Source organism: Lissotriton helveticus, chromosome 10, assembly GCF_964261635.1.
Source record: "Lissotriton helveticus chromosome 10, aLisHel1.1, whole genome shotgun sequence".
Taxonomy (NCBI): Eukaryota; Metazoa; Chordata; class Amphibia; order Caudata; family Salamandridae; genus Lissotriton; species Lissotriton helveticus.
The window spans coordinates 471,687,320-471,712,950 of record NC_136071.1 but is presented as its reverse complement, the minus strand read 5'-3'; the positions used below and the strand labels follow the sequence as shown (position 1 = coordinate 471,712,950).

The 25,631-nt window shown below is 42.4% G+C and overlaps 1 protein-coding gene across 14 annotated transcripts in view; it reads left to right on the top strand.

Annotated features, from left to right (window-relative positions):
* The window catches only part of RBFOX1 (RNA binding fox-1 homolog 1), an 836,688-nt gene that overhangs the window by 718,345 nt on the left and 92,712 nt on the right, over window positions 1-25,631 (top strand). The gene's annotated exons all lie outside the window — the stretch shown is intronic.

Below are 25,631 nucleotides of genomic sequence, written 5' to 3'. Positions count from 1 at the left end.
TACATTTTAGGACTTAAGATAACTAACATTGCAAATCACTCATTATCAACCTCCACAGACGTATAATAGCATGGGGAGTTGATTGGGAAGGAGCAGGTGAACTACCATTATTGGTTCAATTATGCAGTACTTCCAAAATTGCACAGTGGTCGGATACAGGGAAGTTATTGAACCCTCTGCCATTAAAGGATGTTAATTTGTGATTGTGTTATACAAAATCTAGTACGAATTATAGTTGTGCATGAAGCATTTGGTAAATTGCAAGTGCACTGGCAGCAAACATGCATAGCATTGCAGAAAATATCTACTACATTTGGTAATCTGTGAGGCACCTCTGTTATACATGCCATCAGGACAGAAAGAGTGCAGGTGCTCATTTTGTACACAGATATTATTTAAATAATACTTATTGAAGTAGTGACCACATAACAGATGAGGAAAACATACGTCTCATCTCCATCATTTCATAAATTACACATCCAAGTTATACTCACAACATTATGGTTGTAGTGTATGACTGACATTCCTCAATGAATAGGGCAAAATGTGACTTTTAATTTAACATATTTTTTAATTATTTTGCTTATAACAAAACAACAAAAACAGAGGAGCTCTGTTATAAATTCGGTTACTGGCTGACTATGGTGTAAGCCCTGGTCAAGCAACAGGCACAATCCTATCCAGGGTAAGGCACAAGCAAACCCAAATTTAACCTGTGCTTAACCTCCTAATAGCTGGCACAGAAAAATCAGGCCTAACTTAGAGGCAATGTGTAAAGTATTTGTGCAACACTTCAAACAGTAAAACTGTGAAAACACCACACAAAAAGATCCCACACCAGGTTAGAAGATTAGAGCTTAATAAAATAAAATAGCACCCAGAAATATAAAATATCAAATACATTAAAAAAAATCAAACAATCAAATAATAAATAATATTACAATAAATAAATAACTAACTAAAATAATAGTGCCAAAAAGCACAACATACCAACTGTATGATATCTTGACGCGTCAACCGGGACAAAGTCACAAGTTCAGGCAGACCACAATGGAGCGCAGGCCGGCTACAGGGATGCACTTAAGCCCGAAGAACATAGTACCTTAAATCGTAGTTTACGAAACGTTGCTTTGATCCATGTCGAAGATGTGTCACACAACCGAGGCGATGCGTTGGTTTCTGGGATGCAATGAGGCTTTCAATTGAGGTTGTATTGCATCAACATCGAGGACCCTGTTGATGGAGCTTGTGATGTGAAATCCAGCATCGAGGATGCAGCATACAGTTGAGGCACTGCAACAGTTCCAAAGAGCTGTAAGGCTGCGATGCGAAATCCGTCGCCATCGTCAAGGCTGCCATCGACAAGAGATGCATCTCTCAGTGGCAGTTCCAAAGGCGATGCGGGCTGCTCTATCGATGTGTGTCTTTGCGACGGGTCCAATCCGTGAAGCAGCGGAGATACTCTGGTTCTGCTTGGGGTTGAGCTGCGCAGCTGGAAGAGCTGTGTTGGTTCCGCTGGTTCCACAGAGGCTGGCAATGCACTATGATTCCACTTCCAAGGGTCTAGAACTTGGGTAGCACAACTTGGCAGGTTAGACCCATGAATGAGAGTCCAGGTGCAGATGCAAGGTTCTTGGAAGCCTGTTGTGTCCCTGAGGCTTTAGATCAAGAGGCCAGCCAACTAGCCCTTGGTTCCACTCTGGGTTCTGAGTTTTAGAAATGCAGGTCCTGTCCTTCTCACCGAGGCAAGAGAACAACAGGTCAGCACAGCAGAGCAGGAGTCCAGCAGAGTGGAAGTCCTTCTAGCAGCACATGAGTCCTTCCTCCAGCAGAGTGTCCGCAGGTCCAGAAGTGTACCTAAGAGCTGGAGTCTGAGGTCCTTCTTTTATACATGGTTGTGCCTTTGAAGTGGAGAGAAGTATCTGGAGGTTTCATGGCCCGGGCTCCATACTAACTACAAGGGGTAAACAGTCCTTTCTGTGGAGGCAGGGCACAGTCTATTCAAGTGTAAGTGGGGTTATGCCCAGGTCCTCCCTCCCCTCCTGTCAGTGATGGCCCATCCAGTCACACCATTGTGTGTAGCTGTCTATGAGAAATACACAAAATCCAACTGTCACCCACACCCAGTCCTGTGACCAGAGGAAGGCCATAGGCATCAAATTGCTAAAGCAAGAAAATGGCAACTTTCTATAAGTGGCATTTTCAGAATAGCAATTTGTTGGAAATTGTGTTACTGGTTGACTGGGCTTTGAACCCTGGTCAGCTACAATCACAATCCTAGCCAGAGTAAGAGGCAGGCAAACCTTAAATTATCTTGTTCTCACCCTCTGTTAGCTTGGCACAGGGCAGTCAGGCTAACCTTAGAGCAATGTGTAACTTGTTTTTAAATCAGTGAAAATACCACACAAAATGATCCCACACCAGATTAGCAAACATAGAGCCTAATTTAATAAAGCTTTCCACTTGCAGGGCCCATCTGTGCAGCATATAACCTTACCTTACTCACAGATGCATCACAGTAGGCAGACAGTACCAAAATGGCCAACAAAGTGGTGTGGCCCATTCCCACCCTTCGATCAGATTTCTGTCCCCAACCCAAGGAAAAGTTTGTCGAGACAACAACCATCAGAGGCCACTGATACCTGTCAGCATCCAGAGCCAGACCTCAGGCCAGCCATAGTTCTTTGACCTCTGAGGTTTGTCAGAGAGGGGGGCAATAGCCACGGATGTTTGCCACCCTACTTCCGCACCACCTCCCACCATTTCAGGAGCCAATCAGCACATAGTCTGTACACTGAGGCTTGATATAAGACAGGGGTGAGTCTACTTTACCCTGCATCTCCATCTGGGCTCCCATAGCCTCTGCTTGGGGGTGTTACCCCCGAAAACTGAACTATCAAAGTGCCCTGGTTGGCTGCCCCACTCAGTTTTCCTCGTAACAGGGGCAATACATACCTTAGAATGCAGTCTATGGGCATCTGTGGAATAGCTATGGCCCTCTTCTGGGTTGCTTCTCCATCTCACCCCAGGGATACCAGGGATATGGGGCTGAAAAAGTCCTGCCCAAGGGATGAGATATCCTACACACCTGGCTGGAGTACTGCTCTGGAGAAACTAGCCTTTCTACTGCCATGGTCTGGCTAGCCCCGGTGTCCCTCAGAGCTGTGATTCGGATCCAATTTACTTTCACCTGGTGGAAGGGATGGCTTCCATCCTCAAGGATCACCAGCACCACCTCTGAGCCTATCTTCCTGCTATGGGAGATTATGGCATGGTCTATCTATCACCTGCTCCTTCGGAATACCTACCCCTAAGGCCACATTGGCCACACTTGTAGAGGTATCAACACTGGGTGGTTTCTTAGGACAGAGAGAGACTTCCTACTTGAATCCTAGCTGGGTACCAACAAAGCAGCGGGATTGGAAATGGGGTGCACTGGGCCACCACCATCAGAACCTCTTCCTGTATTTCTCAGAGGGGGCATAGGAACCCTTTCTTACTCCCTTACTTTGGGACCTGTCTGTGTCTCTCTTGACGTACCACTCACTCAGCTGGAGAACCTGAACATTCTTCTTGGGGTCACTACCAGGTACCTTTTCTAGACCCTGCAGCAGATCCAATGGTGTGCCTCCTTAGCAAGCTTCCAGGGGTCAGTGAGCTATCAATCTGGTATTCGTGTAGATCTGGGGGAAAACGACTCAATACGTGCTCCCTAACAATCAAATTGTACAGCCCCTGATAAACCTTTACTTCATTGCCGTTCACCCAACCACCTAGTTACTTTCAACAGGACTACACTCAATCCACCCAGGTCTGTTAAGCCAGTTTCTGACTGTCTCTAAACTTCTGTCTGCACCTTACTGGGGTCAGAACATACTTCCTGACAAGGGCTTCCATCATGAGGGGATACCTCATCCTGTCTCTCTTCTCTAGGTCCAGTAGTGTGTCCCTGTCATCACTAGCGATATACCTCCACAAGCTAGCCCCCCCAATCCACTTCAAGGATCTTGCGCACTGTAAGGCAATCACATAAGCTTTAAACCACTTGTCAATATAATATCCCACTTCAAAGTCTAGCACCAGCCCTTTAGGAATATGGACCCTTTTGCCCACAGAGGGCACTGAAGAAATGCTGCCACCATCACTGCTGACCTATGCCTGTCTGGCATTGATGTCCCGCTCCTCAAGGCTCCTCTCATGAACCAAATGCTCCAAGGCAATTCTCTCCACCATGTCCAGTTTCCTCTGTTGTGCCTCCATGTCCAGTCTCTTTTTCTTCAGCTTGAGTTTGGAAATCTCCAGGATGTACTCCCTCTCTCCCTTCCTTTCCACAGCTCCTCTGGGGACAGGTTGCATAAGGACACACTTCTCCCTGCACATGAGGGGATTCTCAATCCTGGGAGGAGGTCACCCCCTCCTCAACAGGCTGCATTCTAAGACCCTCCTGTATGTCCTGATCTGATCCTTCCACATCCTCTTCTTCCTCCTTGTCATCTGTTGTATCTGTCAACATGTGAGCCTCTGCCCATGTTCTTGAGGCTTTTTGGAGCTCCACCGTTTTGATGTACCTTTCAGCAGGCAGTGGCCCATTATAGCAAAACTACTTAATCTGAGGCACAGTGTAGCTCTCCAGGTTGACAAGTACAAACTCCATCTTTGCAGGTGAGTCACAGACTCAAACAGTCAGGTAGAATAGAAATGAATTTAGAACAAAAAGGTCAATCAGGGAGAATTTTAAACTCAAGTTGGTCTTACATATGGTATGGTAGTGTGCACCAAATCTCTGAATGGCACTGCACAAATACAAGTACTATCTTCACTGCCGATCACCAATGTTAGAAATTGGGTTACAGGGTGACTGAGGTGTGAGCCACATCTACCAACCTAGTCAGGGTAAGGCACAAACAAACCACAAATTAACCTGTGCTCAACCCCTTGGTAGCCTGGCACAGAACACTCAGACTTAACTTAAAGGCAATGTGTAAAATGTTTGTATAGCACTTCAAACAGTAGAAACAGTGGAACACCACACAAAAGATGCCTCACCATGTTTAGAAAAGTAGAGTAAACATTGAATTTTAAGATGCTTTATTTTTCTAAATTGGTGTGGTGTCCCTTTGTAGTATTTACACTGTGTTACTGTGTCTGGTATGTACAAATACTTTACACACTGCCTCGGAGATAAGCCTGACTACTCGTACCAAGCTACGAAGGGAGTGAGCAGGGGTTATCTTGTTGTGTAATTCCCTTACCCTGACTAGGCTGAGGGTCCCTACTTGGACAGGGTGCAAATCACTGCCAACAACAGACCTCTATTTCTAGCAGCTCTCCATCTAAGCATTTAGTTGGAAGAGTATGTATCTTTTTGCTGCTAACTCTCTAATCCTGACTAGTATAAAGGGTCCCTACTTGGACAGGGTGTAAGTCACTGCCAATTAGAGCCCCCCCCCCCATTTATAACAGTCTGCCTCATTCCTTCCAGCAAAAACCCACAATGGTGCAACAAATTTCAAGTAAATCTGCAAATTATAATTTCTTGATGGAAAGTTCCAGCAGGTCAATGTGACTTTTTAACAGCTATTATTGAACAGGAAAATGGAGTTTGACATGTGGAAAATTCCATAAACTTGGCAGGAGTTGCGATAAGTTGAAGTTGATTATTTAAAACTGGTGAGTCGGAAGGCAGAGCCCCTCAGTTAAAAGGTGCGCCCACATTTTAATTTTTATTAAACCGCTTTTATCCAAGTCTAATATGATTGAAGAATTTACCTACAGTGGCAAAGCAAGCACCTAAGTATGTTGATCTTCCTGCCACTAATCTAATATTTCTAAAAAAGTAAGCGAATGGACACTTGTTACAGAAGGTTAGGGCCCCACATTGACACTCTTTAAATAATGATTGAAATAGTTTGAATACCTTTCTGGAAGGGGTGGCGGCCCTCATTCAGGTCAAAGCTCAGATTAAATTGAAGAATGAAATGAGAGTTCAAAAGGCAGACTGACAACCACATCATATGTTACATTACGGCTGGTAAAAACAGTAGCATTTCACACTACTTATTGGAATATATAGGCTCACATTTGCCTTTTATTTATTTTAGATTTTGGAATAATATCCCATTTTCAGTTGTTTAACCAGTACTACATACTTCAGTATGCTGGTCACAGCTCCGGCATGAATGGACACATTGTCAAAGTATGACAAATACGTAATGGAATCATTTATTATTAATGAATGTTCCGCATTTCACTAAGACTCATAAAAATGTGAGACAAAGATGAAAGATATTCCTATACAGAGTTTTGCAAGAAGAAAATACACAGCAGTACTTTTTAATGCAGTGTATTTATCCTTCAAAACAAGCTAAAAAGGCTGTAGCGTGACACAAAAAGAAGATTTAAGAATGACGTGCTATTAGCACTCAAAAAAGTGTGATTCCAGTGTAGGGCAAGGAGAGATATGGGTTGTGGTTGCAAGGATAATGGGAGAAAATCCCCAGTGTGTCTTTAGGTATTTTCAGGAAAGGTTAGTCTTTAAAGGCTATGAAAGATGAATCAAAGAGAGAAAAAAATCACAATTGTTCTGGCAAAGTGTTCCAGATCCTAGGAACAAACTTGGCTACAATTTGGCCTGTTGTCTTTCGCAGTCACAGAAAATATGGCCAGAGGAGGATTTATTTGCGATTGTATTGGAGGTCTCCTGGAGCAAAACACGTTTTTGGCGATAATAAGGTTGATTAAGATGTAAAGATTTACATTTAATACCAACAAACTTACAGATTATTCTAAAGTGAGAGTCAGCATTGAGTGATGAGAAAATGGGTGCCATGGTCAGATGTCCAACAATAAGAGTTGTTTCTCACCAAGGAGAGAAAAGGCTAGCACCTAGACCACTGACCACAAATTAATGTTAGGAATAAGGGGCTTCAGGCCGATGTACAAACATTAGGAATACCGATTTCCTGATTGCGCTTCTCTCCGAATAGCAATTAGTAAATTTGCATTCCTAATGTATGACACTCACTGAGTTTTATTTAGGGATTTCTTGTGGGTCGCAATTCGATCTACCTCATGAATATTAATGAGGTAGGGTGCAGTGCAGTTTATGACCTCTTAGGAATCACAGCTATCAGAGGGATGGTGGCCTACTGAGGTCAGCAGATCACCATGTCTGTAATATCCTTTTTAGTAAACAGTCGGAAAACTGGATGCTTCTGAAACAAAAAAAAACTCTGAAGTTTCATTTTTTAGGAGGAGGCAGTGGTCCACTGCCTGCTCTTTGAAAATATTATTATTTACATTCTCAAAGGGGAAGGGGTCCCTTGGAGACCTTCCCTTTTGCAAATGGGTTACCACCAGTTTTCAACGGCTGTTAAAGTATTACTGTTTTGTGACCGAAATTTGGTTACAAAACAGTAATGCATACCATACTGATTCGATATATATGCCCTTGACACACTCCTTCCAAATACCGAAATACCGAATTGCAACTGCAAAATTCTATTCAGTAACAAATTACTCAATCTCCATTTGCATTTTGCACATTTGTCACAAACATATATTCTGCAAATTGGGCAATTTGGGACTGGAAAAAATGCTTTGTACATCAATCCCTCAATCTTATATAGAAAACATAGCTAGAGTACGAAAGGAGTAAGTCCATATTAAGAAAAGATTGATATCAAAATCGATTGTCTCTCAAATAGTGTTTTTTAATTAAATGTTGATATAATTTGATGAGTTTCTCTCTGGCATGCTTAACATACACAACATAAAACTATGATACACCTAAACGTAAGGGGACACATTTTCATGGAGCATGACATTGAACATCCTATGTAGTTAATTAAACATATGTTGAAGCCCTATTACACCTTTCTGGGATACAAATCTGTGGCTGCTCTATGTTGTCAACTTTGTCAAAGTATTTTCTCAATGGCATAATTAGTTTCTACATGATCACTTGGTTGACAGCTCTCAGTTCCACAGAAACATGTTTTGGTACAGTTGAAAACACAAAATTGGAGCAATGATTTTCTTATTTCATTAATATCTACTTGTGCCCATCTTTTTAGTAGTTTATTTTTGCCAATTTATGGCTATCCATAGTGTTTAAAAATCTATTATACTTAAAAACACTATGAAACTAGTACCCATAGACATTCTTAGAACAGAGAATTCCAAAGCATAACCTCAATGCTGCAGTTTATCTAATTATTTCACCCACCAATGTATTCTTCATCAGAAGCACTCATGGAAACAGATATGATTTGGCTTCTGTGGCATGCAGCTAACAAGAAGGTGTTTCCAATTGAGGTTTTGCATTCCTATAGTTGTGTCCTGTGCTTTCATTTGCCTTGACATGTTTTAATAAAGCATGGTTGTTTTCCTTTGTTGATTGTCATTATGTATGTGTAGCACTCGATAAGGAGCTTCATGTCTACAAAAGAGTTCAAAGTAATATGCAGAGTCTTAAGCGGCGTAGGAAGAAGGAGGTAGAGTCCACTCAAATGCAATTTAAAACATCCCTATTTAAGACTCCTCCACAATGTGCCTGTTGGTCTCTGACGTCACTGGAATACTTGTACAACAAAAGTAGACATCAGTTGTTTTCTGAATAGGAAGTAACTAAGCTCTGCTCTGAGGCTGGGACACAGAACATCCCAAAGCTTGGGCTTTGGATATTTAGGTAACAGCTTCAAACATTCGGTTTTCAATGTTTTTTGCTGGATGTAATGCAGATTAGTTGATCAAAAGCTCCTTGTAAGAACATAATGTCTGTTTGAGTTTTGAAGATAGATGGGTCCTTTATTCCTGTCGACCTTGTGAGTGATGTATATTGTTTAAAATTTGGAAGCTGGTTTGTTGTGGTTGAATTCCCTGAGGCTGAAACAGGTTAGCAGAGTGATTTTTTTGTAACCTTTCAGTAGATTTTCTTTCCAGGATCCCTCTATGAATCACACTACTGAAACCCGGTGAATTCCTTAATAAGGCTCTTGTCAGTGCCACTCAATGGCTTTTTTGAACGAATGGAGGATAATCAGCTCAGTTACAAGTTAATACAACTAACAAGAACATGAATGTGCGGGGTGAATGAGCGATCTGCATCAAGGTACATTCACATTGTGTTGTCTTAAAGAGATGTAGTCGTGGAGGACCCAGGCTTTTGAGGCAGTTAAAAGGAAACTCACTACCTACTGCCAGTAAAAGCTGGTACTAAAGTCTCTGTTTTTGTTCTATTTATGCAATTCAGGTGTTTGTAGTGATTTATTGATGTTTGTTTGGGTACCGGAGTTGTTGTTCATTCTGAAGTGGATTTGAATATTAACACCATTTAGAAATGATGGTGTTCTAACATGTGCCTTTGGGGAACATATAGATTTGTCTATTTCAATCCATTCTTGTTGGTTCTATTAAGAAGGAACGAGTGAATCCATTGTAAGTCAATGCCAGATACATCTTCTCAAAATTATTTCATCTTCCACATTACTGTGCAGAAATATGAAGGAGAATTGGAGCCACTTGCTTCCCTTCGTCCAGAGTAAAGAGAAGGTCAACCCTAGGCTTGGGCAATTCAGTTTCTGCTGTCTATCGGAACTTGAAGACTAATTGTAGGTCATGAAAGATATGGCTGAATGTCCATGTTGTTGTGAGGAAGCCTAGTAAGTAGGAACCTTAGATCCACAGTACTTTGTGGTGGCCTTCATGAGAGTTGTTTAGTTTTAAAGTCTTCTGAACAGCTAACGATCGTGCATCTGCTCCATGTGATCTGGCTTGCTTTATGTTAGCGGGCAATAAAGTAGGTTTGTGAGTCTTTTAATTTTTAAGTGTCTTAGAATTGTTTTTAGGATATCGCTTTTAGCTTCCCAGAGTATAACTGCTGACCAGATTTTGGAGCAGTCAAGATGCTATTGCATTACATGTGATGGAAGCACAAGGCAGCACTAAAAGATTTAAACGATGTCATCACACTAGTGCAGTCATGTTTCATTTGATTTGAGAAACCACGGCATATGCAGCCAAACCATCTAATTCCGGAGGAATATTCCGTAGGCTCGGTCTCTATTGGCCTGATGACCCTTCAGGCTTCCACAGGCAAAGGAGAAAGCCACTGTGACCATAGTGTTAGTACCCAATCATTGTAGACACATATTGAGCAAACAGACTAGTGCATGTGCGTGCTTGCACAAGGCATGCAAATACCATAAAGTTCACTTCTACAGATGTACAGATCGGGGAAAGTCCAGAATGAATATACAATTCAATTTCTATTTATTGATAGAGCTAACAGCCAATATTGTAGGCCCTTATGTATGAGTTTCCCATGTAAAAAATCTTAATGTGCTGAACACAATATAACACATTTTTGACATTCTGTGATTTACTTTGATTTTCAGAGATAAGTGAATGTACCGTCTTTCGTAGCATTTGTGTCTGTGGGTGTATAAACAAAAAAACAACAGTCTTATTTATTTTTTGTTTTGGCACTTGCAAGGGAAGGGCAAACAACCAGGTTATTAAAACCCCGAGCGATAAAAAGCAAATACACCTAGCAAAGAAGACCAAAGACCACTCTGGCACTCATGAATATGAAATGTCAAAGATCATTTTGCATGTTTACTTCTGGGGACTGGGATCTGTACAGCATTATTAACTCAATAACGGTGGACTTGTTTTCTTCGTTCCCCTTGCGCGCAGATCTAGAGAAGCTGAAACCGTATGATCTATTTAAGAGGCTTTAATGCCCTCACCGTTTGTGTTATTGGCAAAATGTGGTGGCATGAAAAATGTGCTCTATTAAATCATATTTGTGGTTATAATTGCAACGCTTGAATGCAGCGAATACAGCAGGAGTCTCTCCTGATCTCAACGCTTTAACTTTTGATATAAAATGAGAGACAGAAAGAGATACCCATCTGAAGGCTGATTTGCACTGTGTGAGACCATAAAACCTGTGAAGAATCCCAGCTTTCCAACTTGACCAAATTGTGTGATCCTAGGCAATTGTCACCTTGCCTTCATTTTCTTCATTATCATTTAGGATAGCACCTTGAAATGCACAAGTGCAGGATGTGCGGTGTGCAAAAACGTTTCTTGTGTATAATTTATTAGACTATATTGTTGTTCCATGATTAACAACCCTTGCTACATAGAGGGTGTACTTGGCTACTGACATGTCTCTTGGTCTACCAACAGCAATGTTGTCAGGGATCGGACATGGCATGAATGGCTCTAAGGTTATGAATCAAAGCCATGACTTCTAATAGATGTCTTTAAACGCAATAGTGCTCCTAAAGCTAAGTGGTGCAGCACCTTTTGGGCTTTTTTTCCTTCACTTAAAATGTAAAAAATGCTTGCACTTTTGTTTGAATTCTTTCAGAATGTGAATTCATTAAAGTAAACACCAGCCCAATGCTTCACTAGAAGGCAGTCCTGCCAAGTGTCACACATCGGGTGTGACACTAACGCATTTCAGTGTGGTGTTCCCGCATCATCGCACTGAAATGCATTGTCACGCATTTTGCCCACTCTGCTGTGACGCGCTGTACTGGCGTTAACGGCGTGCGCAGCCAGGCTCAGATGGTGGTGCCTCTGACCCAGTGCGCCGGTGGGAAGGGGGGGGCTCAGAGCTGCTCTGACTGCTGAGTGTATCTTTGTCTGCTCGCCGGAGCACGCCCAGCCGTGCAGCGTGCCTGAATTGAAAAATGCAGCTTCTGCTACAATGTTGCACTAAACTGTATGCAGGCAGAGTGCTGGCTGAGGCTCTGATTGGTGCTCGGTTGCGCTGTGTCCACACACACATCATTAGTCAGAGTCATCAATCATGGTGACTACAATCAGACACCCTGCTGCTGCTGCCCAATTAATTACCCGGGACCCTGGCCTGCTCTCTCAGAGACGAGTGCCTGGCGCCCAAACCTCACGTCCTGTTAGGTTACAGGAAGTCAGTGACTGTGAGGCTTAGAAGGCGCGGCGGCGGGACTAGAGTCAGTCGGCGCTCCCGCTGCGCAGAGTCTAACACCATGGCCAGGCAGCGACTGCGGGGCATGAGCCCGCCTCGCCTGTGGCTATGCATGGTCGGGCCGGCACGCTGCGTTGTGTGCAGCGGGGAGACTTGGCGTTGCCTGCAGACTTTTGCTGCTGCACTGCTGACTGGTCAGGTGTGGCACGCAGGCCGCTGTCCAACGGCGGCGAGAGGTAGGCGCAGTGCAAACAGCAGAGAGCACCACTCAGATGTCTGGCACCCCCGGGCCCGCCGCCGTCCCGTGCGGCTCAGTGGCGAGCGCCTGGTGGCCGGGCTCACCTCACCGCTCAACGCGCCATCAGTCACCCTAGCCGGGAGTACTGTTGAGTTGAAGAACAGTTCTACAACTTAGTAAGTAGTAGAACTTTACTAGTAATGTAAACACTCGTCTGTGAGGCAGCCTACAGTGCTCAGATAGTACTGCTCTCTGCCTGTCTGAGACTGACAGTCGAGTCCGTGTGTGATTTCATTTACTTTTAACATGTCATGCTTATGAGCCTAGGTAAACTGGGAACTAGGTTAGTACTCTTCATTTTCTGGTGTTTTGCAGCAGTTTTAAGATATTTATAGAGTTTCTCATTGCACAAATGTGTGTAATTTCTGATGTTTATATTTCCCTTGTTTTCATTGCTTGATTTTGCTCGAGAGAAAGTGTCACTCATAGTCGTTGAATGCCACTCATAATTACACAGAAATTATGAAAATGTCACACATAAGCAATCTGAAACCTTGGCAGCTATGCTAGAAGTCCGCATGTAAAGTTCAGGTGGGCAGCAAATGGCCCTTGGGCCATACAAGGAACAACCCTACTTTAGATCTATGGTTTTATGGTCGAAATGGTCAATTCTAAATAAAAGAGGCCTGCTTAGGACTCGTTGTATTTGCATCTTACTCATTTGTTGTCGAGAGAGACGATTTTTTTAGGTGACTCTATTTTGGCAATTCACAAAAATGCTTATGAGTATGTGGAAATCTAGAAAAAAACAAGATTGTTGAGTGTATTTCTCTTACCCCATTCCTAAACCTTAAAATTATTAACACAGGGACAATCTACAGGGTTTGTCATTGGTAAAATGCGAGTCTGCCCTATTATTTTTACCCATTTTTCGGTTCACAAAGAAGATTTTTTTTTCTCTGTTGGAATACATTTCTAACTGTGAAAAGGGGGTTATTGGGGCACTCACACATCTAAAATTCAGTCACCCTGAACTTTTGTTGATGTAAGTTTACTTGTAAATCTTGGTTTTGAAAATGCGTTGTATGTCTGAGAAAACCCATCAATTTCCAAATTGTCAACATCCCCAAAAAGTGATATCAGAGGACACACTGGGGAACAATCATGTTCCAGCCCCTTCCAGAAGTTAATCTCTGTAGAAAATCTAACCACCTAGCAGCAATACTTGGAGCATAAACACCCACTCATCCTTGTTCTACAAATAAGCATCTTCCATTTGTTCTCACGGATCACACTTTTAGAATGAGTAAGTGAAACGCTGCTGCATAAGAAGCTCTGCAAACTGAATCCACCATGGATAATCTTGATGCAAGTCAGACAAAAGGAACAGCCAACAGCATTAAAAACCAACCAGTTCCCACTCCTTTAAACATAGTCAGCTGCCCTGATGTCGTTCAAGAGAAGGACAAGTGGGAAACTTGAGCCCTCTCCAAGATGTCTATTTTGATACCCCCAGTTAATGCGAAGACAATGCCACATGAGGTAGTTACCAGGTCTCAAAAGTAATTTCCATTTGGAGTTGGCCTTTAGAAAATTAAGGATTATAGTTCAATAAGTGTTTTCTGCACTGAATACCCATATATCGAGTTTTACCGCTTGTTTTTTCCTCCAGAACATTTTGGAAGTTTTGAACAGCCAACCATTTGTTATGACTACTCTATTATTCTAAGCTTTCACTGTGGATATTAGGCTGTACCCAGTGAATGTTTTTAACAATGCAACATCTGCTTGTTCTTTCATTGAGAAATGCTTTGAAATGAAGGCTGCTGTTAGTTATGGTTAATTCTAATCTTTATTAATGTGTAGTGAATAAGATTGATAATAACCATTCTTTAATTTGACTGCCATCCTAATTAGGAATCTTGCCTGTTGATTTATTTTCTGTTCTGCATCGAATAGTCCTGAGATAAAAATAGCAACATCTTTGATCCATATATCAATTAAATACTTGTGTAGCTTTACATTCATTTGCAGGCTTGAGCAGATTTGTCCTCGTATATAACATTATTTTACGTTTTAGTTGAACATTCAGGCCTTGATTTACTAATTCTGTTCGGGAAAGTTGTAATCTTTAATGCAGAATTCTGTATTATTAGAAGTAGCTTCCTTATTAAGTTTCTCCTGCTTTTGTGCACTTGTGCTTTAATCCCCCCTCCTCTTTTACTCTGGTGGAATGGCAATGCATTGTATGTTTTGTAGGTTGGGACCTATTACCAGATAACTACATAAATATCTAGATACACACTATTACCTATGCGTAAACTTTGCAATGAATTAAACTATATAATTGATACACAATGCCTACATTCAAAACGACTTATCCAAATCAGATATATCAGTTCTAGAAACAACATTTCTAATAATTTGCTACTATAGTAGTGTTTGCTACTATAGTACCAGAAACTGAAGCTCACATACACCTAGACCATGCTAAAAAAAACTTGCAAGTGTGAAACACTAATATTTTTGGGGATTTATTCAAGTGCAACACATGCTCCTGGAGATTTTCTAGGTTCTAAGAATAATCATAAAATACGTCTATACACCAAACAAGCTGTTTTGAACATGGTTCTCCTATGATTGGCAGCCAATTGGGCTGGGAAAGTTGATCTTGACATGTGTATGCATTTTCCTAGGTTAAATACAGTTCTAACTAAATGTTCTGAATTTTTTGAAGTTTTTTTATTATTGTATTCAGCACTGCAAAAATAAATGCAAAACTGCACCCATGGAAAAATCATCCTTAGTGTTTGGATATGGGACATTGAGGATCTAGTAACCATTGAGATCTGGTGGTTAAGGGTAAGATTGATGTTCATCCTTAGTCCAAGATTTCTCCCGGTTTGAGCTGGTTCTGGGAAACTACCCAAAGCCCATGAAGACAAGTCCCATTTATCAATCTTGTTGCCTTTTCATTGTAAAAGGCTTCACTAATCTCCTACTCTGCAAACATATTATTATTATGTTCAGTTTTGTAAAGGTACAGCATAGCTATCATCTGTAAAGTTAGTTAGTAAACAGATAAACTGGTTATAGGACTAATCCTGCTAAGCAAGGGGGGAGGTTTTGGCAGCTATGATTAAGTGTGAAGGCTCGATCAGTATATTAGGGTGACATTCCTGCAGTATAGACAACTTTGGCTAATCTGTAGCATTATTTGTAGATGCTGTGCATTCCTTGTAATTTACTTTTTCAGTCTATAGTGACAACTGTACTCACCAAACCATTTCTGTAGCCTCATAGATGCTTGGGTGTTTTTAGCAGCAGTACAACTCAGCACATGATTAACTTTGATTGTTAAATGCATTTAATTGAATTAGCTATTTATAGTTATGTCCACATTATCAGGTGGCTGTCCTTTCTGTGTTTGTTCAAGGTTTACTTGACCCAGGTCAATTGCTGATTCCGTGACACTGACCTAGCCCATGGAAACCCAACAGGACAATGCCCCATTTCACTTGGTAATACAACTTTTTTTAAATGATGGTCATATCCAAAGAACCCCTGAAGCCAACTATCAACTGCATTGAGTCCTACAATAAGCATATAGGCATTTGCCCATTTCACAAAAATGTGCTGTGATGTACTCTTCTAGTGTTTGTGGTTTACTCCTGAATTCCAGGAATAACCTGAAAGTAAGCTGATTACTGTTGCCTTACTCATAGAAAGAGTAAGTCACACCTACCTATAGAAAAATGTTTGTGAATCAAGCCTATTAAGTTATTTGCTTTTGATTCAAATGTTGGTCACCAAAACATATTCTTTCCCAGATTAACACAATTACTATTTACCATTGTATCAATCCATGCAAATCAAAGGCAGCCTGAAATTACAAGTTGATGCTTAAACTGTATATTGAACTATGTAGGTATTTATTGAATGATGAATGAATTAAAGTCCTAGTTAATGATTTTGCTTTTTCAATCACAGATCCATATGAGCGCTGATACATTTTCACAATTGTTTAACTATAGCATTCTTCCTTTTTTAAATACATATTTATATCTATATATCTATATAATACCTACTGGGAAGTTCCCTTTAGGTAGTTATAGTTAAGACTTATTTCGATAGGAAATGCGTTATTGACTTGCCTATAAGTTTGGCATCATTTGACGAATCTTCACAAAATTTTCCCAAAAAGTTCCCTCCTGATTCTAGTTGTGCATAGTAAGTTTCAGAGTGATCCGTCAAGCAGGGGGCCGATAAATTCAGATAGGGGAGTAAAAAAAAGTATTTTTCCCATGTTAAATCCCGCAGACATTTTAGACACGACTACAGCCCGAAATGCTGAATGGAATTACACCAAATTTAGCAGAAAGCTATCTCTTGGTCTGGAAAGAGCACTTTTTATGATTTGGTGTAAACCTGTTTAGTAGTTTTTGAGATATTGAAGGAAAAATATATTTGTAGATCTTGGTAGAACCTAAGGACAGACCTCATGATGAGATCTGATTGGCTCTCAGCACTTCACCCTAAAAGTGCCAGCAGCCATCTTTAGACTAATGTGCATGATAGCACCCCTTGCATTGTAGCGAATGGCAGGTTTTGGGGGTCACAAAAAGGAGAACGTATAACGAGTGGTAACAGATTTTAGTTACAATATAAATCATTTTGTGGGAAGAGGTGTGGCACAACGGCCAGGGCGACTGATGCCAGACGCTGGGGATCATGGTTCGATCTCCGGCACTGGCGGCAGGAGTCTGCCCAGCACCATGCGACTCTGGGCAATAGCCCGCTTAATCTTCCCAACGGCCACCAGCGCCGAAACACCCATGGGTATCTGTGCGCTTTACAAATACTGGATTTACATTTTTATATTTGTGTTGACAGTACCATACACATTTTAGGAATTGTGGTCTTTTCTAAGATGATTTTACCCTGTGATAAGCCTTCTGCTGGAATATCAAGATTCATGTTTGAGGGAAAATTGTTTTCTCATGATTTTCCCATCGAGGTTATGGAAGGTTCACCAGAAGCTAAAATGAGAGCATATATTCTGTAAATTCACACTATCTTTCTCAGCCATTTGTGAATGAAATCTGACATTCTCAGTAAAACGTACTTCCAACAGAAACAGCCTGTCAATAGATTCTCTTATGTTTTATAGCTGTATTGGTCCCTGTTCTCAATGCCTACACTTACATCATGTTTTGGTACATTTACCATATAGATTTTAGAGGCACTAGCTATATTAGGTATGTTCTGTCTACCTGGATATATTAAGCCCCCATATGAAGAAGCCTTGTTTCCTTATGTTTTGTTACCGATTAAACCCAAGATAGTTGGACAGCCCACGGAATCGTTAAGTATGGGGCCAGGGAGGGCTTCCAAATCGCTGCTAGCCTGTGTACTTCCTTCCCTTTTAGCTCTGCCTCAGGTAATAAAGATTTAACCATTCTAAGTATCTCTTCTAATATGCCCTTTAAAGACCGCACCTCAGATCTTAATGTGGTGACTTCTTGGGACATATTTTGCCATTCTAAGCATAAAACTTGCTCAATAACTTCTTCTTGTTAGGGTAAATTTGTTTGAATTTGCGCAGACCTTAACCTATTCCCACCTTTCCTATTATTTTCTTCCAAATCTGAGAGAGGATGGAATCTATTTGTACAGATTACTATCAGATCTATATGTGCTACTTGATCTGCAACAGGCGATAACTTACTATGCTCAATGACAGTAGATAGGGTGGCAGTAGAATCCTGCACCCCATTGTTTGCGTTAGTTGTTGGTTTCTTATTTGGCTTGAAAAACATATCAGGGATTGCTGTCTTCGCTAGTGTCACAGATAACCTCTCTTTTTGGTTGGTTTTATTACTGCTATTTGCATGTTTCAGGGGTGTTGAGTCAAAAATAACCTCACACTCGCTTATTAGAGTGTCTATTTGATCCATGACACAATTTCCTGCTGCAGATTTTTGTGATTTTTTTGCCTTCTTCCCCTTGGTGTCTCGTCTTGCCCCCCCTCACTTCCCTCCCACGGAATTGTTAAGTATGGGGCCAGGGAGGGCTTCCAAATCGCTGCTAGCCTGTGTACTTCCCTTCCCTTTTAGCTCTGCCTCAGGTAATAAAGATTTGACCGTTCTAAGTATCTCTTCTAATATGCCCTTCAAAGACCGCACCTCAGATCTTAATGTGGTAACTTCTTGGGACATATTTTGCCATTCTAAGCATAAAACTTGCTCAATAACTTGTTCTTGTGAGGGTAAATTTGTTTGAATTTGCGCAGACCTTAACCTATCCCCACCTTTCCTATTATTTTCTTCAAAATCTAAGAGAGGCTGGAATCTATTTGTCCAGATTACTATCAGATCTATATGGGCTACTTGATCTGCAACAGGCTATAACTTACTATCCTCAATGACAGTAGATAGGGTGGCAGTAGAATCCTGCACCCCATAGTTTGCATTAGTTGTTGGTTTTTATTTGGCTTGCAAAACATATCAGAGATTGCTGTCTTCGCTGGTGTCACAGATAACCTCTCTTTTTGGTTGGTTTTATTACCACTATTTGCATGTTTCTGGGGTGTTGAGTCAAGAATAACCCCACACTCGCTTATAAGAGTGTCTATTTGATCCATGACACAATTTCCTGCTGCAGATTTCTGTGATTTTTTTGCCTTCTTCCCCTTGGTGTCTCGTCTTGCCCCCCTCACTTCCCTCCCACTCTCTTCCAGGGACTTTTGCTTCCCCATTTAACTAAGCAGAGTTAAACTAACAGTGGAATAGCTAGGAATCCCTGCCAGTCCTGGGTACCAAACTTCACCTAGGTTACAATAAACCTTAGTGACACCAATGCTGAACAATGAGTTACTTAGTTTGTAGTGGGTAACAGAGTGGGTTATGCCTTATTTTAAGTCCGATGGGCCAAGAAGCCCAGGGCAAATACAATTAGATGGTTCAAAATGAAAGCAAGCAGTAGCACAGTACCTTGGGCTTCCCACCCTTGCTTGGATCAGCACCGGGGCACAAGACAAAAGGGGGCTGGCGCTCAGGTACGATGCGACTCCTGCCGCCAGACCTCTATGCACCCCTGGGAGTTGTGGTCCGGGCCAGTCCGCGCTCGGCAGCATGTGTGGTGGTATCCAACGGTGGCTGCAGATGCAGCTTAATAGCAGTGGCAGCGGAGGATAGGGGCAAAGGGAGTCCTGCACCGCGGGAGCCCCAATGAAGCTTTATGCGCCGGCTGGCGCTCAGGTACTGCGCGGGTCCTGCCGCAAGACTGCTATGTCCCTCTGGGAGTTGTGGTCCAGGGCAGTCCACGCTAGGCAGCAAGTGTGACTGTATCCAACGGTGGCTGCGGATGGCGCTTAACAGCAGTGGCAGTGGAGGATAGAGGCAAAGGGTGTTATGTTCTATAGCAACCTCTCAGGGTGTTCTAAAGAACAACTGGAGCGCTAACAGTCTTACTTATGACAAAAGTACGGCACACCTAAAACCATCTTGATTGAATCAAACTGGTAAAACTTAAAACATTGAACTAAATGAAGGTGTTCATTTTGTCATAGAAATTATGGTTAGCGCTGTAGAAAGAAAAATTAGGACATGTTTTTAGTGAGTTCTCGAATACCTTCCTCTTCTATTTCATTACAAGATTCTGCTATGCAGACTGAAACTTGGCACTTTAAACACCAACAGCAGACTGTCAATCAACTCCCTGGTGATAAGCAACTTTACTACAGTGTTCTAATAAGCAAAGTTTTAACATTCTGAATTTATGCCAAAAGTGTGGCACATCTAAACGCCATCTTGATGGAATCGAAGTGGAAAACTGAAAGCATGTTCTACTGCAGTAAATGAGGAAATTAGAGAGCTTCATAACAAATAAGACTTCCAAGATGGCCACCAGTAAAAAGAGAGCCCAAATGTAGCTCAAGAGTAGCTCAATGACAGAAGTGTGCAAACACACATAATTTTGTGTGTTTTTGTTTTGCAGTTTTAAATAGCACAGACTTGACCTGAATGTATTGGAGGGCTTTACATGAATTTCAGTTACATTACACATAGACACTTTAAATGTGGTCTTAGGCAGGCGAAGATTAAGTGATTGCCCAGAAAACAGGATGTCGAGCTGATACCAAAACTGGTTCCCAAGTTGCACAGACTGCAGGTCTGGCCATAACGCCACATGCTCTCCCCAAAGTGTAACATATAAATAAGTGATCTGCTGGATAAAAAAACTTAAAGATAGCAAAGTACTTTGTCGTTATTTGAGAACTCAGAAAACATGTCCTCATTTTAGTATTTTATAGCACTAACCATAATTTCTATGGGACTAATATCTGCTCATTTTCATAATTCAAAAGGAAATGCTTTCTTTATTACAGTTTTGATTACATTAAGATAACATCAGGTGTGCCACAGTTTTGTAATAAATATGCAATGTTAGCAGTCTAGTTGTTCATTAGAATACTGTTGGGAGGCAGAGACCAGGAACACCGACAAGGATAATTGAGGGCAGGGAGGAGGGTGCAGAGACAACAAGTTGACCACGCTGGGCAGGTGGGAGGGGCAGTGGCAGCGCAATGGACCATGGAGGGCAAAGGAAAGAGGGACATGGCCAACAAACCAACCATGAAAGACAGGCAAGAGAGGCAGAGGCAAAAGAACAGACCATTGAGGGAAGAAGGGAGAGGCAGTGCCAGTACAATCATACATGCCAACAGACTCGATTCAGGCAGGAGAATCACGATGTTTGTAATCCCAAAAGGGCTTTATATTACATGTCACCTGCCTAAAATCACCTCTATTCAATGAAATAGGGAACATCAAATACCCAGGTTTAAAAAGAAAAATCTCCTTCTTACCAAGTTCGAAATGTTGGTAGGTATGGTACATTGGATCATGACGCATAGGAGGAATGGGATAGGGACATGGTCTTGGTTAACAGTGGGCAGGAGGGAGATAGGTAGGGGCACCAAATTGACCTTACAGGGCAGGTCTTAGGGGTTGTAGCAGCACAATACACCACACAGGGCAAGCAGGATGGCAGTGCAGCACAATGGACCATGGAAAGAATTAGGGAGGAGACAAGGCCATGTACATGGAAAACAGACAGCAGTGGGGAAAGGGGCAAGGGCAACAAGCTGACCATACTGGACAGAGGGAAGGGACAGTTGGAGAATAATGGGCCATGAAGGGTAGGAGGGAGGCGGCAGGAAATTGACAAGGCAGGGGGGATGGGATAGGAGTCTGCACATGGAAAATAGAGGGCCGGGGGCAAGGGGGCAGGGCAGGTGCCGACCACGGAGGGCATGCGGGATGGTCACTAGAACCACAACACACTGTGGAGGGCAACAGTGAGACCATAATGGCATATACACAGACAACAGAGGAAAGGTGGGAGGAGGTCAGGAGCAGCAAGCTGATCACACTGGGTGGTTGGGAGGGGCTGTGGCAGCACAGAAGTTCATGCATGGCAAGCGGGAGGGTAAGTGTCAGCCCAACAGCCATGGTAGGGAAGAGGGAGTGGGCAGGGGCATGCATCAAGGATGATGGATGACAGAAGAGAGGGTCTGGACACAGACATGAGAGGGCAGGGGATGGAGCTTCACAACAGATGATGCTGGGCAGGCAGAAAGAGCAGTTGCAGCACAACAATGCATGGAGGGCTGAATGGAGTGGCAGCAAAATGGGCCATGGAGAACAGGATGGAGGGGATAGGGGCAGGGACAGTCAACAGCCATCTGACCATGCTAGGCAAGTGGGAGGGGCAGTGAAAACTCAACAGAACACACAAAGTAGATAGGAAGGGCAATGCAAGTCCATGGAACATGGTGGACAAAAAGCAGGTAGCAGGGGCATGCACTCAGACATTGGAGGCCAGGGGGAAGGAAAGTAGTGGTAGCAAACTAAGCAACAGAAGCTAAGCAGGAGGGCAAGGCTGAGTCATAGAATTGTGGCAGCACATCAGACCACGCAGGACAGGAGGGAGGGCATGGACTCAGACAACGGAGGTGGATAGGCCAGCAAGCAAACTGTTCAGGGCAGGCAGGACGGGCAGTGGCAGAACAATGGCCACACAGGGTTGTAATGAGAGAGCAGGGGCATGGACTTGGAAAATGGATGGCAAGAAGGAGCAGTAAACTTAGGTGGGAGCAGCACAATGCCAGGCCATGCCCTGCATTCAAACCCCTCCAATTGCATTGTGATGGGCATTACTTAATATTAACAAACCCTTGAAATTAATTGAAAAAAACAAAGGTTACAGGGCCTCTATAGATAGGAAATAGAATTTAAAAAACCTTAGAAATTCACTGAAAAAATGAGGTTTACAGGGACATTAAAGTTAGGCTTAGATTTCACTCACACAAAACCAGTAAATTCAGTAGTTATCACGGCCGGACTAGGAACCCAAATAGGCCCTAGCAAACAGCTTGGTGGTCCAGGCGGGTGAGGGGGTCTGGAACCTTTTGTTACAGGGAGTGATAAAAAAATTGCCCCTGGTAACAAAAATGGCCCCCAGGGGTTCGAAACCGGCCCCCCACCCTGGCATCCCACCGGGGAAATGCCCGGTGCATGCCACGGCCAGTCCAGCCCTGGTAGTTATAGATACCTGAGTTAATTATAATTATGGCCCCACAATGCACTGCTTATGACCTCACACATTACATCAGTCATGATATGATCTGTAACATCACTCATAACATCTCAAATGACCTCACTGATGATATCTTCTAGTGATAGGGAGTGTTTTCTAAACGATTATGAGTGCTAAATATATATACTAAGGTACTACAAATGTTAAATAATATACTTTGGGCGTTACTAATGAGTGATTCTATTTCTATCATATATTATGTGAATGGTGATCTGACTGTGTGTATCAGTGTGTGAGTGGATGTCTGAGTGGCTGTATAGGTGTGTGGGTGTCTGTATGGGTGAATAAATGGGTGTGTGAGTATGTGTATGGGTGAATGAGTGTGTGTGAATACAGGTATGAGTGTGGGAGTAGGTATTTGGGTGGCTCTATGGATGAGTTAGTGGGTGTTTGAGTGTCTGTATTATAAGTGAGGGGATGTAAGAGTGGCAGTATAGGTGAGTGGCTGTCTGTATGGGTCTGTAAGGGATTTTCTGAATGGCTATATCAGTGACTAAGTGGCTATGTGAGTGGATGCCTGGGTGAGTGAATGGCTGTTCGAGTGGGCATTTGGTTAATTGATTGGTTGTGTGAGTGGCTGCACTGGATAGTGAGTGTCTTTGTGAGTGGCTGTGTGGGTGAGTGTGATTGCTTGTATGGGTGTGTGAGTGGGTGTCTGAGTAGTTGCATCGGTCAGTGAGTGGCTCTGTTGAGAGGCTGTATGGGTGAGTGACTTGGCATGTGAGTGCTTTTATGGGTAAATAAATGGGTGTGTAAGCAGCTGTATGGGTGTGTGAGTGGTTGTGTAAGTGACTGTAGGGTTGAGTAACTTATGGGTAGCTGAATATATATGGGAAGTGAGTGGATGTCGGAGTGGCTATATGGGTGAATGAGTTGATGTGTCTGTGGCTCTATGGATCAGTGAGTGGGTGTGTGAGTGTTTGTATGGGTGTGTGAGTGGGTGTATGAGTGACTGTGGGGGAGTGTGAGTAGTTCTTTGGACTATATTATCAGTAATATCATGAGTGATGTGATTTGAGATGTCATCCGGATTTCAGTGATCATATCACCAGTGATGTAATATGTGAGGTCATAAGCAGTCCATTGCGGGAGGGGGATAAGTTATAGTTAGCTCAGCTAACTATAACTGTTGAATTTCACTGGTTTTATATTAGTGAAATCTGAACCTAACTATAACGCCCCTGTAACCTTTGTTTTCTTCAGTGAATTTCTAAAGTTTTTAATTCTACTTCCTAACTATAATATTCCTGTCACCTTTGTTTTTTTGTGAATTTTGAAGGTTTTTAAAATGTTATTTTGTAACTGTAACCTGTACCCGTTCAGAGAGGGTGTATGAGTGGCTGTATAGGTCAGTCAGTGGGTTTTTGGGTCTGAATGGCTGAATAGGTATGAGATTTGGTAAGTGAGTGGGGGTGTAAGTGTTTGTATGGATGAATAAGTGGCTGTGTTAGCACCTGTATGGGTGAATATGTGGGTGTGTGAGTAACTGTATGGGTGTGGAAGTGGCTGTGTGACTGGCTGTATTGGTGTGTGAGTAGGTGTGTGAGTGGCTGTATGGGTGAGTGAGCTGTTGTGTGAGTGGCTATATGGGTGACTAAGTGGCTATGTGAGTGGGTGTTTTGTTAAGTGAATGGCTGTATGGGTGAGTCACTGGTTGTGTGAGTGGCTGTATGGGTGAAACACCGGATGTGAATGGCTGTATGGGTGAGTGAGTGACTGCCTGAGTAACTATGAGTGAGAGAGTGGCTGTGTGAGTAGGTGTATGAGATGTGACTGGCTGTGTGAGTGGGTTTATGAGTGAGTGAGTAGGTGTGTGAGTTGCTCTATTGATCAGTGGGTGGGGGTGAATGAGTGGTTATATGGGTATGTGATTGGGTATATAAGTTTTTATGTGGGTGTCTGAGTGGATGTGTTAATGATTCCATAAATTATGTCATCAGCGATCTCATTTTAGATGTCATCAGTGATTTCACTGGCCATGTTATGAATAAGGTAATATATGAAGTCATAAGCCCTGGGTAGTTATAGTTAGGTCAGTTGTTTCATCAGAAAAAGTTTTTTGTGTTTCTAATAACTTTAGCACCATTTTAGGAATCTCCACAAAACTTTTCTTAAAAGCCCAACATTTTGACTTGTTTGTGCATGGAAAGTGTTGGGGTGCTCTGTCAAGTGGAGGCAAAAAAGGCAGAGTCCAAAAAGCCAAAGTCACCATACATTTTCCATAAACATTTTTAGATAGGGCTACAGCAAAACTGCTGATCGAACTTACAATAAATTTGCAGAAAGCTAGATCTTAGTACACAGATTGTGCTGTATGTGATTTTTTGTAATCTGTTCAGTTGTTTTCAAGAAATTATAATTACAAAATAGCTAGATACTTGGACAGTTGGGTTTGACAGACTCTTGCAAAAATCCCTCAAACCCAATTTGAAAAACTTAAGCATTATGATTGGCCCAAGGAGCTTGTTTTCCCTTGGGCCATTTTAGTCTCATGGAGTCAGACTCCCGCGGGAGCAAGCACTCTCATTAGCTTCCAGCAGCATGAGAAAAATGTTGCTGGTGTCCATTACAGGAATCGGAGATTTAGTCCCCTGTCCTGAAGTAAAATAAATAAATAACATAAGCGGACTGGGTATGGATACCCTGCCCCCTAGGCACCCCCCAGGGCCAAAATGCATAAATAAATAAAAGGTGGCATGTTGCATTATTCCGTTATAGGCCCTGGGGAGGTCACCCTTGGGACCACTTTTCATAAGGGGAGGGGTTGGG